Genomic DNA, 17,862 nt, shown 5'->3' with positions numbered 1-17,862 from the left:
CAGGTATTGTCACTCCTGCTCAAGGAAAAAACTTCTATAGCTTATTTTCAGGAAACGCACTTTAAAACAGGGAAGATTCCGAAGTTGCCATCCGCTAAATTCTCCCAGTGGTACCATAGCACTCATTCGTCAGCCAGCAGAGGGGTCAGCATTGCAATACACAAAAGCATTCCATTTACTCAGAAGGCGACCTCTGCAGACTCCGAGGGGCGCTTTCTGTTTGTAAAGGGCCTCATTGCTGACACCTCTGTCACACTGGCGAATATCTACGCCCCCAATAGGGGTCAGGTCCCATGGCTCGTTCGGACCCTTAGACAGTTGAGCTCCTTTACTGAGGGATTGCTGGTGCTAGGCGGGGATTTTAATGTAGCCTTGGAGCCCTCTTTAGATTCCTCATCAGGCAGGTCGTCTGTTACTCACAGGCTTCTGAGGCGCCTTAAGGTTTCCTTGAAGAGACTGGGGGTACTGGACATGTGGCGCACATTGCACCCTTCAGGGAGGGATTACTCATTTTATTCTCATGCAAAAAATTCCTACCACAGGATAGACTATCTTTTCCTTTCAGGCGCCCACGCCCCATTAGTCTCCAGTGCTAGAGTAGGGAGCATTGTACTCTCAGATCATGCCCCAATCTTCCTAACCCTCTCGTTGACCGGCCTCCCAAAGAAAGACTGGACATGGCGACTAAATGATACACTCATTCAAGACCCTGACCATGTATCCAAACTTTCAGCCTCACTGTCTGAGTTTTTTAAGATCAATACATCTGGCCCATCCCCCCCGTCTATCCCCATTGTATGGGAGACACATAAGGCCGTGATTAGGGGTGAATTGATTGCTCTTGGCTCTTATGTGAAGAAAAAGCGATCCCAGGCTCAGAACCTGTTAATGTCCCGTATCACAGCTCTGGAGCTCACCCACAAACAGTCCCAAGCTTCCCAAGTGGCAGAGGAATTATACAAAGCTAGGAATGACCTTAAAAACCTATTGAACGCTACTTCGGCCAAGTTACTATTTCGGTCTAAGTTCAGGTCCTATGCCCATGGAGATCAGGGAAATAAGCTGATGTCGGCGCTCTGTAAACAGCAACAAGCAAGTTCCTTTATCCCGGGAATTAGGGATGCGGCGGGTAAAGTGCACAAGATTACACCCGAAATAGCAAAGGCGTTTTGCGCCTTCTACTCTAATCTATATAATCTACCACCTCCGAACCAAGCCACTCCGGAGTCTATAGCGGCTGCGACTGATCAATTCCTTAAAACGCTCGATCTCCCCTCCATAAGCCCCACGCAAGCTTCCCAGCTCACATCTCCAATTACAGACGACGAGATACTTAAAGTTCTATCATCCATCCCCTCAGGGAAGAGCCCTGGTCCTGACGGCCTGAACATCTCGTATTATAAAACTTTTAAGGATATACTGCTCCCACATTTTAAATCCCTTTGCAATTATTTACTAAACGGGGGGTCTTTGCCTCCACAATCCTTAATGGCCCATGTCACCATCCTTCATAAGGAAAATAAAGACCCTCTGGAATGTGGTAGCTACCGTCCCATCTCCCTATTGAATGTGGATGTTAAGTGGTGGGCGAAGATATTGTCCCAACGCCTTCAGCTACTGCTTCCTGACATAGTACACGGTGAGCAGGTTGGCTTTGTCCCTGGCAGACGGGGCAATGAGAATACAGTTCGTTTGCTGCACTTGATGTCCTGGGCGCAAACTAAAGGGCTGCCGGTAGCATTACTGAGCACCGACGCAGAAAAAGCGTTTGACAGGGTGAGCTGGGCTTTTATGGCCAGGACATTGTCGAAGTTTGGTATACCAGAACAATTCATCTCTGCCATTCTCTCATTATACCTAGCCCCTTCTGCCAGGGTCAAAGTCAATGGGACCTTATCCCCAACATTCGGCATTTCCAATGGTACGCGTCAGGGGTGCCCACTCTCCCCGACTCTCTTTGTTTTGGTGATGGAGACTCTGCTGAGTAAAATCCGTCAGTCACCTGAGATTGAGGGAATCACCATTGGGTCTCAAGACCATATTACGGCGGCTTTTGCTGATGATCTTTTGGTGATGACTTCAAATCCTAGGGTATCCTTCCCCAAACTGCTTACCATTTTTGAAGATTTTGGGTTCATCTCTAATTTTAAAATCAATTATTCCAAATCCATAGCTCTTAATGTGTCCTGTTCTGGAAACATAGTGCAGCTTTTAAAGGATTCTACTCCTTTTAAGTGGGCCTCTAAAGAAATACCTTTTTTAGGTATCAAGGTAACTGCAGACCCTAAGGAATTATTTCCCTCCAACTACCTTTCTTTACTTCAAGCTGTTAAAACACAGCTCCATTCACTAAAAATGCCTTTCATCTCTTGGATTGGGAGGAAGAATTATTTAAAAACCTATATACTCCCTAGGTTCCTGTACCTTCTGCAGACTCTACCGATTTGGGTACCGCAGTCATATCTTCACGGAAGTACGCCGGATGATGTCCCTCTTTCTTTGGAGAGGCCGGTCCCCGAGGGTGGCCTACGCCATTTTAACCAGGGAAAAGAGGTTTGGAGGGTTTGGGTTACCTGATGTCCACTTGTACTACAAAGCTAACCTTATGTGCAGAGGAGTGAGCCTCCTCTCAGGAAAGCCTATGACCATCTGCTCACAATTGGAACGAAAGCTACTCACTGATAATGAGAAATTAATTCTGTGGGGTGTCCGCCCATGTTCCCCCACAGCTTCTAAACTTGCCTTTACTATGGAGAGGGGTGCTATTCACCTGGTCTAAGCTTTACAGTTCAAAGACGCTTCACTTCCCTAGTCCTGAGCTCCCATTATATCTATTACAAAGTTATATTCACCCCGAAACACTTGGGGTCACAGGGGTTTGGGCACTGCTCAAGAATCATAAGCTACAAGATGTGGTGTCAGCAGAGGGTGGGTTGGATTGGAAAGGGATCCTTGAATTACCTAGAGTTAAATCAGTAGCTTTCTTGCATCTCCATAGTTTTAAGAGAGACATAGGAATCCTGCAACTACAAACGTCTCATCTGGCCTCCCCCACTTGGTTGGAGCAGAAGCTGATGTCGGCCCGGCCCTCCAGCAGACCCTTTTCCACGATGTATAAGGAACTACTATCCTTTACTTGCTCTGACTCTCATTTCCTGAGCTCATGGGAGAAGGAACTATCCCTCAAATTGTCAGAACCAGAGAGAGCTTTTATTTTGGCCCACTCTCATGGTTTTAGCCGATGCATTAAAATTCAGGAGAACTCGTACAAGTTGCTGACCAGATGGTACAAGACTCCTGAGTTTCTTCATAGGCTCAACCCGGAAATCCCTGAGGTCTGCTGGAGGTGCGGGGCGGGCATCGGTTCTCTTTCACATATTTGGTGGGATTGCGTTAGTATACGTCCCTTCTGGAGCCAAGTGGAGATTTTAATTAACAAAATCTGCTCCACTTCTGTATTTTTGGATCAAAAGCTGATCCTACTCTGGTGCCCCAACTCTTCATTTACCCCAACCAAATCAGATTTACCTACTATATTGCTTACCGCCGCTAGGCTTTTAGTCCCCTTGCTGTGGAAGCAGACTCTGCCTCCCACTATTTCGAGTTGGCTGGAAAAAGTGGACCAACTTTATAGATTTGAAGAGCTGGCACACTGGGAGACCCACACTCGAACAAAGTTCCTTAAGGTGTGGCTTCCTTGGAAGAAATTCAGGTTTCCTGACAGCTAGAGCGGTCCCCCCCCCCCCCCCCCCTTTTTTCCCTTCTTACCCTTGTCTTCATGTTTTTATTTGTTTTTATATGTTTTACTGTTATATTAGATCTCTATTGGATTCAAGTTGCAGATGTCTATTTGTGTGGATAGAGATGTCATACTTACCTCTTAACGAGGATACAGACCGTGGTACAGGATTACTGTAATGTGCATTATCGGCATTTGTTATGTTACGCCTTATATGATGTGCATTGTCAATTGTACCATTATTCAACTTGCCTGTATCTTTTTCATGACATGACCAATAAAAAGAGATTTGGTTAAGAATATAACTGCTATAATACTGCCTCCTATGTACAAGAATATAACTACTATAATACTGCTCCTATGTACAAGAATATAACTACTATAATACTGCTCCTGTGTACAAGAATATAACTACTATAATAGTGCCTCCTATGTACAAGAATATAACTACTATAATACTGCCTCCTATGTACAAGAATATAACTACTATAATACTGCCTCCTCTGTACAAGAATATAACTACTATAATACTGCCTCCTATGTACAAGAATATAACTACTATAATACTGCCTCCTATGTACGAGAATATATAACTACAATAATACTGCTCCTATGTACAAGAATATAACTACTATAATACTGCCTCCTATGTACAAGAATATAACTACTATAATACTGCTCCTATGTATAAGAATATAACTACTATAATACTGCTCCTATGTACAAGAATATAACTACTATAATACTGCTCCTATGTACAAGAATATAACTGCTATAATACTGCCTCCTATGTACAAGAATATAACTACTATAATACTGCTCCTATGTACAAGAATATGACTACTATAATACTGCCTCCTATGTACAAGAATATAACTACTATAATACTGCTCCTATGTACAAGAATATAACTACTATAATACTGCCTCCTATGTACAAGGATATAACTACTATAATACTGCCTCCTATGTACAAGAATATAACTACTATAATACTGCTCCTATGTACAAGAATATAACTACTATAATACTGCCTCCTATGTACAAGGATATAACTACTATAATACTGCCTCCTATGTACAAGAATATAACTACTATAATACTGCTCCTATGTACAAGAATATAACTACTATAATACTGCCTCCTATGTATAAGAATATAACTACATTTATACAGCTATTACTGTTCAGTATGTTGTCTACAGAGATAATGTTCCTTTCCTCTTGCAGTATAGTCCACATCAGTGCTCTGAAATGTGCGGCTAGCTGTTGTGACACTACCACGCTCTCAGCATGTTGTTGGTGCTGCACTGGTTGCCATTCCCTGATGTAAGCGCAGAGCAGGTGGACACTTCTCCATGTCTCGCTGGCCTCTCTATGCATTAGGTTGATAAGCCCCTGTACATCTGTCGGGTACACTTGTCCTGTCCACCCTGCAGCCATAGCACGGATTACTCTGCATTCCTGAGGGATTTATCTACCATTTATTTTGCGCAATTGTTTTACCTTTGATCCTATGTATTGGTTTAGACGCCAAGATGGGCGCTGTCAGCTAGACTTAGTGTCCAATTACCAACATGTCTGCACGCTCCACAGTCTTCTCATCAGGTAACAGGACATTGTCCAGGATTACATAAACACATCCACTTTATTCCCAAAACAGTGCCCCCCCTGTCCACAGGTTGTTTGTGGTACTGCATCTCAGTCTCATTCACTTCACTGGAGATGATCTGCAATACCAGGTTTGACCCATGAACGCGTGTTGGCGCTATTTTAGAAGAACTGTTGGTCTAATCCTATACAACCCCTTTAAGATTACTTCGAAACCTGTCTAGGGTCTGTGCGGTAAAAACAGCGGACCCTTATTTCATGCAGTTATTTCAGCTACATTTATTTCTATTGGAAGGAGGAGAAGTTAGCTACTTCCTGCCGCACTGATGACGCCAATGAATTACATTTCCCAGCATTAAAAAAAAACCTGTACAGACCTAATCCTTCTTAAAGTTAAAGGTTTGCTACAGTTGCATTCAATCTGGACAGTAGTCTGTAGAGCCTGATACATTATATCTGCACTGATACATTGTTGTAATCTATCAGGACAGGATTAAAGACTTGTTCGGAAGATATTTTAAAGGGGTTGTCCACCCATTAGGTCCTCCGCCAGTCTTTACTTCCTGGTCCATCTCCAGCCAATCACTGGCAGCAGCAGTGACCCGCCTCAGCTAGTGATTGGCTCAGCAGTGATTTCCTGTGTGTCGACAGGGACCAAGTAGTAAAAAGAAGTAGGGCACGGTGAAGCATCGTAATGGGAGCAGTGGAGGAACGGTAGCATTTATTTTATTCATTTTATTTAGAATTTTTTTTTATTACCAGACAAGTCCCAGTACGTATATTTCTTAGACTGGAAACCATTGCTGCAGATTCTCAGTGTATAATGACCTTACCCACAATGAAAACTAACTGTGAGGTCGCTGATGAGTAACACAAAGTATAACATAAACCTTCCCCTACTGTAAATATACAAAATATATACATGCAATGATTAAAGACTCCATTTGTGACATGTTCCTGGTGCAAAACCTGCCCGAGGGGTCACCAGGGAGGTCCTCTGTTAATTTTAAGGTCAAGTCAAGAATACATAGACATCAATTATATGCAACTGAACTGAAAACCACAAAAGAAATCCAGAAACCCCACCGATCGCTGCTGAAAGGATGTGTTTATAATGTCCTTGTCCTGCTCGACTTCTATGAATGGCGAGGAAGGCACCTTCCACCCTCACACTACTTTAGTCTACTGGTTTGCCATGTTCTTCTGCAACTTTACCGAAAGAAGGGAAATGCTTTTAATAGTTTTTACCCTGGTTTTAGACATTAAAAAAAGTCAAAAATTTCGACGTCTGTGTGCATTACATATTTTGCGGAACAGAACAGCCTGCCCCTAATATAACATGTCCTATCCTTGTCCGTTCTATTTTTGTGTGAAAAGGAATTATGGAAATGGAATGCACATGGAGTAACTTCCGTTTTGTTTGCAGACCCATTGAATTGAATTGAATGGTTCCGCATATGGTCTGCAAACAAAACGGAAGGGACACGGAAAGAAAATAAGTTTGTGTACATGAGCCCTTTGGCTGGATTCACATTACATTTTTGTCATATGTTTAACGTATACAAAAATGTATACGTTAACGGATGCCTCAGACTGATGCCATACACTGGCACCCATCCATAGTAAAAAGAAACAAAAAAAAAAAAAGTATACTTTTTTTTTTTTTGCGGGACTGGCTTAGTTCCCCTTAGCGACCAATCAGATTCCACCTTTCATTTTTCAGAGCTCCTTTGGAAAATGAAAGGTTGAATCTGATTGGTTGCTATGGGCAACTGAGCCAGTTTTCTGTTGCATTAGATAAATCGGGGCCTATGACATTATCTTGACTTTGCGCTGATGTCTCATGCGTCCTGACGTTCTTTGGGTCAAGTCTCTCTAGTAATTTCAGCGTTTTTATCACTTGTGGAAATGGAAAGCCGTTCCTGGTGTTTACTCAGGGGGCTCATTATACACCGTATTATACGGTGTGCTGCATCGTGTAGGAAGGAAGCCGGGGTTAATATCCCCCCTGGTGCAGCTATGGGGAGAGGTTTGGCCTCTGCTCATGTTATTTCGACAAGGCCCAACAAGCTACTTTCACCGCACTCTAACTTACGTATAAACGGAATCACTGAATATCAGAATTAACCGCACTCTAACATACCGTTATTGATATACACTAAAACCACGTGCAATAGAAATGTCAAATAATCAAAAATCAAATTATAAAAGTGGAGCTGAGGCAGGTGGGGCCCCTAACAACCAGATACGGTCACTTGAATGGGTCCGCAATCTGGAACTGCACTATGGAGTGCTTCTGTGGTGTTTCTCTCCGTGCCTCCGCACCGCAAAAAAATAAAACATGTTCTATTTTTTTACGGTGCAGACCGATCACGGACCCATTCAAGTTGAATGGGTCTCGATCCATCCCGGCCGCCGCACAGACGTTTGCCATGCATTGGGGACCGCAAAATGCAGTTCCCAATGCACGGAACGGCCGCACAACTGCTGTGTGCATGAAGCCTTAGGCATTCATGGTCGGGACAATAACCCTAAGGCCTCCTGCACACGACCGTATGGCTTTGGCCTCGTGCACACGACCGTTGTTTTATTCCGTGCCCGTTGCACCGTTTTTCGTGATTTTCTGCGGACCCATTGATTTGCAATGGGTCCGTTGAAAACTCGGCTAATGCACCGTTTGCCATCCGCGTCCGTGATCTGTGGTTCCAGTCCGGCAAAAAAATATCACCTGTCCTATTATTTTCACAGAAAACGGTTTGCGGCCCCATTCAAGTCAATGGGACCGCTAAAAAACACGGAGGCACGCAAGATTTTCATCCGCATCCGCGTCCACGCGTCCATTTTTCATTTGCGTGGCAAACCTGTCTTAGACTTTTTTTTACATTCCTTTATGTCTGGTGGTCCTCCAAAAATAAAGGAAGACACAAGGAAACAAATCACAGAACAACGGAACCGCATTTTGCGGAACGGAACACACCAACGGTCAGTGTGCATGAGGCCTTTTTCAGTGTTTTGCGATCAGTTTTTCACGGATCCGTTGTTCCGTTTTTTGTTTCCGTTTCTGTTCCGTTTTTCCATATGGCATATACAGTATACAGTAATTACATAGATAAAATTGGGCTGGGCATAACATTTTCAATAGATGGTTCTGCAAAAAACGGAACGGAAACGGAAGACATACGGATGCATTTCCATATGTGTTCCGTTTTTTTGCGGACCCATTGACTTGAATGGAGCCACGGAACGTGATTTGCGGGCAATAATAGGACATGTTCTATCTTTAGGCTCCATTCACACGTCCGTGGTGTGTTGCGGACCCGCAACACACCCGCCCGACACCCCTTTAGAAATGCCTATTCTTGTCCCCAAGCTGCGGACAAGAATAGGACATGTTCTATCTTTTGCGGAGCTGCGGACCTGAAGATCGGGGCCGCGCTCCGCAAATGCGGATGCTGACAGCACACTGTGTGCTGTCCGCATCCATTCCGTCCCCATAGAAAATGAATGGGTCTGCACCCGTTCCGCAAAATTGCGGAACGAATGCGGACCCATTTGCTGATGTGTGAATGGAGCCTTAAATGGAACGGAAAAACGGAAATGGAATGCATACGGAAAAAAAACGGTCGTGTGCAGGAGGCCTAAGGGCCAAATCACCAGTGATTTTGAAATACAAGCTTAAAAATAATCAGCACGGAAGACACGTGTCTTTTTTTGAGCACAAAAAAGAGTGTTCACTTCAAGACAAAGCTGAATTTTTTTAGCTTGAGGATTTTGAAGTAGATCTGCACCAAAAAACATGCAGAAAACACACGCAAAGGCCTCATGCACACGACCGTTGTTTCATTCCGTGTCCGTTGTTCCGTTTTTCGTGATTTTCTGCAGACCTATTGACTTTCAATGGGTTCGTTGAAAACTCGGCTAATGCACCGTTTGTCATTCACGTCCGTGATCCGTGGTTCCAGTCCGTCAAAAAAATATAACCTGTCCTATTTATTTCACGGAAAACGGTTAACGGACCCATTCAAGTCAATGGGACCGTGAAAAAATGCGGAGTCACACAAGATTGTCATCCGTGTCCACGTCTGTTTTTTTTCCCTATAATTTGCATGGCAAACTTGACTTAGACTTTTTTTTACTTTCCTTCATGCGTGGTGATCCTCCAAAAATAAAGGAAGACACACGGAAACAAAAATGGAAAAAACGGATCACGGAACAATGGAACCCCATTTTGCGGAACGGAACACAACAACGGTCGTGTGCATAAGGCCAAAAAAGCATGGACTTTCATGGAGCTGTTGTTTTCTGCTTCCTATTCATTTCAAGGCCTCATGCACACTACCGTTGTTGTGTTCCGTTCCGCAAAATGGGGTTCCGTTGTTCCGTGATCCGTTTCCGTTTTTGTTTCCGTGTGTCTTCCTTTATTTTTGGAGGACCACCAGACATAAAGGAAAGTAAAAAAAAGTGTGAGACAGGTTTGCCATGCAAATGATAGGAAAAAAACTGACGCGCAGACGCGGATGACAATCTTGTGTGCCTTCGCGTTTTTTAGCGGTCCCATTGACTTGAATGGGTCCGCGAGCCTTTTTTCGCGAAAATAATTTGATGGACTGGAACCACGGATCACGGACGCGGATGGCAAACGGTGCATTAGCCGAGTTTTCAACGGACCCATTGAAAATCAATAGGTCCGCAGAAAATCACGAAAAACAGTGCAACGGACACGGAATAAAACAACGGTCGTGTGCATGAGGCCTTATCAGCATTTTTTTGCTGAGCCATTGAAATGAATGGGTCCCCATCCTATCCGCAAAAAAAATGGAATGGAGGCCGAGTGCATGAGGCCTAAAGGGGATTTTTTAGATCCTGTTCTTTTTTTTGTGACGGACACCCTACAGGATCCTGAAAGTGCTCCAGTCCAGCCCTGTGGAGCATCGCTGATGATAGAATATACGCCGTGAGCCCTAAATATACTGAGAGACACTAATCAAGTCGGTGGACAACGAACCCTGAGTAACCGCCATAAAGTAATACGTTCTAATTATAACCGTATCTGGTTGTCAGGGGCCCCACCTGCCTCAGCTCCACCCTGCTTAACACTTTTCTTTGATCTTTGATTATTTGACATTTCTATTTCACGTGGTTTTAACGTATATCAATAACGGGTAGGTTTTAGAGTACGGTTAATTCTGATATTCAGTGATTACAAGGCCCAGCAAGCTCTCGTTTAGGATGAGTGCCATCTTTTTACAATCTTGGCAGCGTGTGCCACCTGTATCTCTCTCTGGGCCTCAGACTACACTAAGGTGACGGTTTGTTGCCCAAAAACAATGGCACATTATGAAGAGGTAAAATCTGATTTATGAAACTGACTAAAAGAAAAACCATCTTTGTTGCCCATAGCGACCAATCACAGCGCAGCTTTCATTTCTCAAGAGAAAAATACAAAATGAAAGCTGAGCAGTGATTGGTTGCTACTGGCAACAGAGATGGTTTCTCTTTTAGACATTTTCTTATATCTACCCAAAGGGGGAGATTTATCAAAACTGATGCGAAGGAAAACTGGCTTAGTTGCCCATGGCAACCAATCAAATTGATCCTTTCATTTTCGAAAGGGGCACTAAAAATGAAAGGTGGAATCTGATTGGTCACTATGGCCAACTAAGCCAGTCTTTTCTTTACACCAGTTTTGATAAATCTCCCTCAAAGTTTCTAGATGATATTGTAAGCTGCTTAAACCTAACAGATTTAAGAATAGGAGTGTTGTGCTCCTCTGTTACTGTAACGCCCCAGAGGTGCATTACCCCTTCTGCACCCCGCCACTATCTCCTATGGTTAACATGATGTCTTCCTGTGTATTGATTTCCAGGTCCTGCAAAACGTGTAATCCTGTGATGTAACTGTTTATGTGTTATATGCCTGGTTCACCAGCAAGGTGGCAGCATCCATGGCAGAGCTACAGGTCCATAGAATGGAGCTTTTCCTTCCATTCTACCACCCCCCTCTGTGGTGTGGTGGGCGTGTCCCACTTGCTGCAGGGAGGGAGGAGTGTAGTTAGAGTTAGTCTAGCCTACCCCAACTAGGGGAGAGGTTGAGTCTAGTATACCCCCTGCTAGGGGAAGGAAGCAGGAGCACGTCCCTGCTGGGCGAGCCCTGTCTGAACCAGCTTGAGCACCTTCAGCTCAGCTGGATATAGAGGCCAAAGCTGGAAGCCTCTGAAACCAGGAGTAAAGTTCCCTGGACAAAGCTAGAGACAGACCAGACTACAAAGTGAAGTACAGCATAAAGAGGAAGCTGAGTTCCATAGCCATCCTGTTAGCACAGCAGAGTTAGAGAGCAACTGATGTAGCATAGAGGAGTTTGCCTGCCACAGTTAATGCCAAAGCCTGCAAACTGTTTGGAAGAATGTTTATTGAAAGTAAAGCTGTTATCAACTTCATCACAAGGTCTGGACTCCATTTATTCTTCATCCCCTACTACTACTACTACCCCCTTTTTCTGCTTCGGATGAAAATACCTGGGTTCCAGCGTATCCAGGTAGGAGCACCGTGACACGTGTACACCAACATTAAGGGACATTTAGCCCACCCTACATCACTGTGGCATTCCTACACCTGGGTACCACCATATCACTAAAAGGGGCCCTGTGCCCTTGTTGCTTCACTGCAACTGGCATCACGAAAAACATTTACTTTAAAGGGACTCATGCCCGTTGGCCCGTCCGTCGCATTACTCATCCCAGAAATGAATAAACAACCAAGTTAACAACTGGTGTCACCATTCTCATTCTCAACGGGTTTTGTCCCTGTACAGTAAAACATTATCAGCATTAATTGGACTATGGATGCACCCTATTGACAAGCACAGTCGTACTGTTAGTTTCTTCATTCATTTCCAGGAGGAATAACAGAAGAACGGTAAGAAAAGATAACCAAGAATTGTTATTTTACGGGGAAACAGAAGCATATACTAAGGGTCCATTCACACATCCATATGTGTTTTGCGGATTCACGGATCCGCAAAACAAGGACACCAGCAATGTGCGTCCCGCATTTTACGGACCGCACATCGCCGGCACTATAATAGAAAATGCCTAATCTTGTCCGCAATTGCAGACAATAATAGAACATGTTCTATTTTTTTCGGGAGCTGCAGACCAGAAGAGCGGCGGCGCGCTCCGGAAATGCGGATGCGGAGAGCACATAGTGTGCTTACCGCATCCATTCCGTCCCCATAGAGAATGAATAGGTCCGCACCCGGTCCACAATTTGCGGAACGGATGCGGACTCATTATTACGGATGTGTGAATGGAGCCTATAAATCAGACATGTCAGGAGAGCAGTCAGGTGCTTTATAAAGGGGGTTTCCACTTCATGTTAGAGCGGCCTGTCTAATTATTAGAAGATGAATTAAAGGGGAAGGGGTGAGACTCCAGCACTCTGCAATATGGCAGAATCCCTCATGCACTAGGTATAGATTGACATCATTCAGAGCTCTCACGTCACCTCTTCAGTGGGGCACAAGGGGTGTGCCAATGTAAGGAGGGGCAGGCATTTATCTCATATATATAAACACGAGTTTCTGTCTGTCTGTCTGTCTAGACGTCTTTCTGTCTGTCTTTCTGGACGTTCTTTATGCGCGACCAAATGACTGGACTGATCTTCACCAAATTTGGCACACAGGTACATCAGGTGTCTGGGAAGGTTTTAGGACGTACCGTTCCTGAGATATTCCCAAAAAATGACCTGCATTAGCCAATAGAAGCCAGCAAGCCTTTCACTTAAATCCGAACTCCCATTTACACGGTCACATGTCCCTTATTAGCCAATAAAAGCTCGCAGGTCCTACTCCAGGTTGCCATAACAACTGATCACAGCTTTTAGCAGTTCGCAGATCCTTAAATATTCAGTCATATGATGTATGACGGCACAACTACACTGCTACATGCATGGGGGGCATAGACCACTATTAAACGGACGGCCGCTGTGGAGTTCATTGTTAAAGGGGTGGGCACTGTGGAGGTCACTGTTAAAGGGGTGGGCACTGTGGAGGTCACTGTTAAAGAGGTGGTCAATGTTAAAGGGACGGGCACTGTGGAGTTCACTGTTAAATGGGCGGTCACTGTTAAAGGGGCGGGCATTGTGGAGGTCACTGTTAAAGGGGCGGGCACTGTGAAAGTCAATGTTAAAGGGGTGGTCCATGTTAAAGGGGCAGACACTGTGGAGGTTACTGTTAAAGGGGCGGGCACTGTGGAGGTCACTGTTAAAGGGAACCTGTCACCGGCATTTTGTGTATAGAGCTGAGGCCATGGGTTGCTAGATGGTCGCTAGCATATTTGCAATACCCAGTCCCCATAGCTCTGTGTGCTTTTTTTGTGTAAAAAAAAACGATTTGATACATATGCAAATTAACCTGAGATGAGTCCTGTACGTGAGAGGAGTCAGGGACAGGACTCATCTCAGGGTCATTTGTATATGTAGCAAATCGTTTTTTTTACACAATAAAAGCACACAGAGCTATGGGGACTGGGTATTGCGGATGTGCTAACGGCCATCTAGCAACCCATGTCCTCAGCTCTATACACAAAATCCCGGTGACAGGTTCCCTTTAAAGGGGTGGTCAAAGTTAAAGTGGCGGGCACTGTGGAGGTCACTGTTAAAGGGGCGGGCACTGTGGAGGTCAATGTTAAAGGGGCTGCCACTGTGGAGGTCAATGTTAAAGGGGCGGCCACTGTGGAGGTCAATGTTAAAGGGGCGGCCACTGTGGAGATCACTGTTAAAGGGGCGGCCACTGTGGAGATCACTGTTAAAGGGGCGGGTACTATGGAGGTCACTGTTATGGTGGAAACTGTTGATATCTTTTTACAACACATGGAAACATAAAATGAAATAGATGAATTATACCCGTGCGAAGCTGGGTCATTCTGCTAGTAATTGATAACAGACACTTCACATTAAAGGGGTTTCTCACAGTGGATATCTATCGCCTATTCACAGGACAGGGGGAAAAGTTACGGTTACTGGGACCCCCAACAGTCATTAGAATGTGGGAACTGAGCCACTGCGATCAAACGAAGTGCTGGTTACACATACGCACTTTTGCGCCATTCAGTGTCCATGGGGCTGACGGAAACAGCCGAGTACAGCGCTCTATGCTGCAGTTCTCCCTTCTGGCTTATAATATTGGTCCCACTCTCTTCCCCATCTCCCTCTCAATGAACCCCTATGACATGGTACTGCCCACAAGGCGCGGTAGAATTGCTGCAGCACTCGTGGGCGTTCCAATGTTGTCATGGAAACCTATAGTAACCCTGCGATGGCAAATTCCCACAACCATTATAGCCTACGGCCTGTGGTATCTAATATTATTATACAGATCAGGGGTTGATTACTTAGTACAGTATAGCACTCACAGAACCCCCCTACCCCCCTCCACCGCCAAAATGGCTGCCCCTTCCTGCAGTCTTATTAAGTTAACAAGCCTATGACTTATGGCCTGAGACGTTACTCATCACATGTGAGATAATTCAGCCTGATGTTTACTGTCCCGGGAGTCCCATCCCCGTCTGTGGATTTATGTCCCTCTGTTATAGGCTGCGTTGGCTGCTCCTCATTAAATCTCTGCTTTCACGTTTTTATGAGATCATCGCCACCTAACGGGTCAAACATCGGGATCTGTCAAGGATCAGTCAGTCGTCTGCTGTCTGGAAACCAAATGTGCAGGCAGGTAAAGGTCTTTGGAGGTCTACCAGATGTTCTCCTGTTTCTAGCAGACATCATCTTAGGGATCAGTGACGCGGCCAATGCTGGGAAAATAACAAGCACTGGTCGATGATATAGTTGATTCGCGCTCGTTTAAAGTGCCTTTCGCACAACCCCATGCTAAGTGAAAAGGGAACGAATGATCGCAATTACGATCAATAGTGCCCTATACACTTTTTTAAAAAAATTATGATTTTAGGTGCCGCATGAAAGATGTGATCACCTGGAAAATTAGTGTTTTGATAGTTTTTTTGGTAATTGGCGGCACTTCTACATAAGACTATTATTGAGAACGAGCATTCATGTTAACGTTATTTTATGATAATTGACCCAATCCTTGGCCGGTATACAATGCCCTAAGAAGTACTCCATACCCTCATGATGGTACAAACCACAGAGTCGTAACGTTGCCTCATTAGTATCACAAAGTGGTGTGGCGGTGGCTCAGTAGTTAAGCCTCATTCACACTCTGTGTCCGTGCTCAAATCCGTGAGAAGGTGGACAGTGATGCATCCGTAAAGCTGTCCGTGAAGTATCCGTGTGTCTGTTTTTTGGTGTCCGTGTGCCGTCCGTGTGCCATCCGTGTTTCACTGACACTGAACAGCTGAAAAATTATTTTTGAAGCATCTCTTCTTAATGATCCGTGAAACACGGATGCAACACGAATGGCATCAGTGCTGCAGCCGTGGTTTTCACAGACCTATAGACTATAATGGGCGTGGTGGATCTGTGAACCTGGACAAAATAGAGCATGCATCCGTGCTCAAAACGCGGACCCACGGACCGCGCTAAAACACTGATGTCTGAATACACACATTAAAATGAATGGGGACGTGTGCTGTCCGTGGAGAACACGTACAGCACAAGTCCGTGAAACACTGACGTGTGAATGAGGCTTAAATAAGTTTAGACTAATGGTGGACATGAATGGTGCCATATTTTGACCTGATGGTATAAAGTATACAGTATACGGTAAGGTATCAAGATCTTCTGGTTGTTCTACCTTGGCGCAGAAGATTGGGGACATGTCCTGTTGGGCCAGACTCCTGTGTACGACTGTGTATATGTCACCCAATTTGACATTCTGACCTGACGAGAAGACTTTTCTATGATCATGGGTGGAGTAACTGGCACGGGTTTTGCAAAACCTTGAAACGCATCTCAGAAATTACCATAAGGTGTTTTGAATTTAACGAAAATATCATTGGCAAATGCACCAAACCAAACAACCATGTGTCCTACTGTTTAGTAATCTATGAAGGAAGTTCTCCCTATCTGATACAGAGCTCCAAATCCCCAGCATAGACAGAATGTGCAATGATAGAATTCTGTCTGTCCTCAGCCACCACTAGGGGGAGCTCAGGAGCTGACTGCATACTGTGTCATTATTCAGTTCGGTGTAGTAGTAGAAATCCGTATGCAATGAGCTCCTCCTAGTGGTGGCTACAGGAAGCCTGAATTTTACCATTTAATCTATGTGGGGTATTTGGAGTTCTGCATCAGAAATTAGGCAAAGTATGCAAAGAAAATGTACCTTTACTTCCATTTACTTTAAAGAGAGTGCTCCACTTTTGGGGTGGTTTTGCCCTCCCCCCCCCTCCCCCTTCTTGGGCAGACATGCAAAGGGAAACATAGTTAGCTACTTCCCGGCACCTTGGTCCCATCTCCTTCGCTCCCCGCCCTTGGCTGCCTCGCTCAGGTCCCTCGCTGTCAACATCAGCTTTGACTGGCCACAGCGGTGAACCTGCCCACCTTGCATCATGTCAATTGGTCACGTGACACAAGAGGGGCAGGTCTCCTGCTGCGGCCAGTCATTGGCTGCAGCAGCATCAAAGCAGATGCTGACAGTGGGGGACTTGAGCGAGGCAGCCGAGGTCGGGAAGCAAAGGAACTAGGACCCAGCAGAGTTGAGCAGGGAGGTATACTTCACTTTGTCATTCTGCCCAGGAGGGGGGGGTTTCCAACCTCCACAAAAGGTGGTCAACCGCTTTAAGGTCCTCCAACAATAGAAAGTAAGACTATACCCCTTGTGACACTGCACCTACTACTTGACACCTGCAGAGAAGTTCCCGGTATTCCTATCCATTAAATCACACCTAAAATACTATTCAGACATGTCTGTTTCTGGGAAAGCTGAGTGACACATCAGGTCGCCACAATTGCTCCTGCACGGTTTGTCACCCAGCTTTTTCAGGCCCTTGAATGACAAATCTGCCTAGTTCTGGAGTGAAATGTGATGGGGGTTGTAGTACTTTACATATTATTCAGAAAACTAAGAAAGCATTGTGCAAACTCCTGTGGGGGCATTGATGGTGGCCATGTTGGATGTCACCCAGCTTTCCCGGAAGGAGATGTCAATAAGGAACATTATTTAGATTATTTAGAATCTGAAGAGGACGATTCAACTTTAATCTCCCATTTTAATTAAATTGGGTGTAAAATGAAGCAATTTTGTTTAAAAGTCTCTCATTTTGTGTACGCAGCACCTACGCAGACCCTGCATTCTCCGATTAGTCAGAAGTAGTGGACAGAGAAGTCTGAATGCAGGACACGGATTGGCGAGTAGACTGTCCCCATGGAGCTATATAGGACTGCAGAGGAGCTGTATACACAAAATAATAGGATATTTTTTAATGATGATTTGCCAAATTGCACATAGATGATTGCAAAAGTATAAGCACCCTTTAAAGGGCGATTCCTGTTGTGAGAAGTTATACCCTATCCACAGTGGGGGTCTTACGGCTGGGATTCCCACC

At 44.8% G+C, this 17,862-nt stretch overlaps 1 pseudogene; it reads right to left on the bottom strand.

Moving 5' to 3' along the window:
- Positions 1–17,862, bottom strand: part of LOC122943741 — a 30,856-nt pseudogene that overhangs the window by 10,940 nt on the left and 2,054 nt on the right.

Source organism: Bufo gargarizans, chromosome 7 (assembly GCF_014858855.1).
Source record: "Bufo gargarizans isolate SCDJY-AF-19 chromosome 7, ASM1485885v1, whole genome shotgun sequence".
NCBI classification, from domain to species: domain Eukaryota; kingdom Metazoa; phylum Chordata; class Amphibia; order Anura; family Bufonidae; genus Bufo; species Bufo gargarizans.
The sequence above is the reverse complement of the archived record's forward strand: the minus strand, read 5'-3'. Positions and strand labels throughout refer to the sequence as shown.